This window comes from Myotis brandtii, unplaced genomic scaffold (assembly GCF_000412655.1).
Source record: "Myotis brandtii unplaced genomic scaffold, ASM41265v1 scaffold89, whole genome shotgun sequence".
Classification (NCBI taxonomy): domain Eukaryota; kingdom Metazoa; phylum Chordata; class Mammalia; order Chiroptera; family Vespertilionidae; genus Myotis; species Myotis brandtii.
Window position 1 is genome coordinate 3,014,720 of NW_005371645.1, and position 667 is coordinate 3,015,386.

The following is a 667-nucleotide window of genomic DNA, read 5'->3' on the forward strand; positions in this document are numbered from 1 at the left end:
GTTGTCTTTTTCAATCGGTAGGGAGTCTCAAGCTCTGAGCTCCAGTTCTGGGCGAGTCTCTGGGGACCCAGACTCATACAGGAGAAACTGGACTGTCTCGCATCAGTCGGAACTCGAGGGTGGCTTTCTCTCAGAGGTGCTTGCAGCGATTGCCGGGACACTGAGAAGCGGGGCCTCTGAGGGCAGCCATAGCTGCTTGCTCCACCCTGTTGATCTCCTGGGACCCCCGCCCCGCCCAAGCTGTGTGCTGGCTTTTGCATATGAAAGGCCTGGTCCTTTGCAATCTGAAAATGACCTAACAAACTTGCAGCTGGCCCAAGGCCCATGGCAACTTGCATTGCTTCACAGCTGAGCTCCTGCTGGGTAGCCTCAGGCAGAGGCTAGATTAGCACTTCCTTAGAGATCCAGGAGCCAGTGTGCCTGGTGGTCAGAGTGGGACCATCCAGATTGCAGCTCCTAGGATCCATAAAGGACACACTCAGGGGGCAGACTCAGTGACCACCAAAGCCCCACTGAAGCAAGTCTTCACCCATAAGGGTGTCTCCAGCACAGAAGTTCTCCCACTGCAGACACAGCTGATTCTCACAGCCAATTGGCTTGGAGGTCAATTCCTCCCAGTGATACCTACAACAATCAAGGCTTAACTACAACAAGACTGTGCACAAAG

General features: G+C 54.3%; 1 pseudogene; it reads left to right on the forward strand.

The window, feature by feature from the left end:
• The window catches only part of LOC102250824, a 116,686-nt pseudogene that overhangs the window by 88,633 nt on the left and 27,386 nt on the right, over positions 1-667 (forward strand).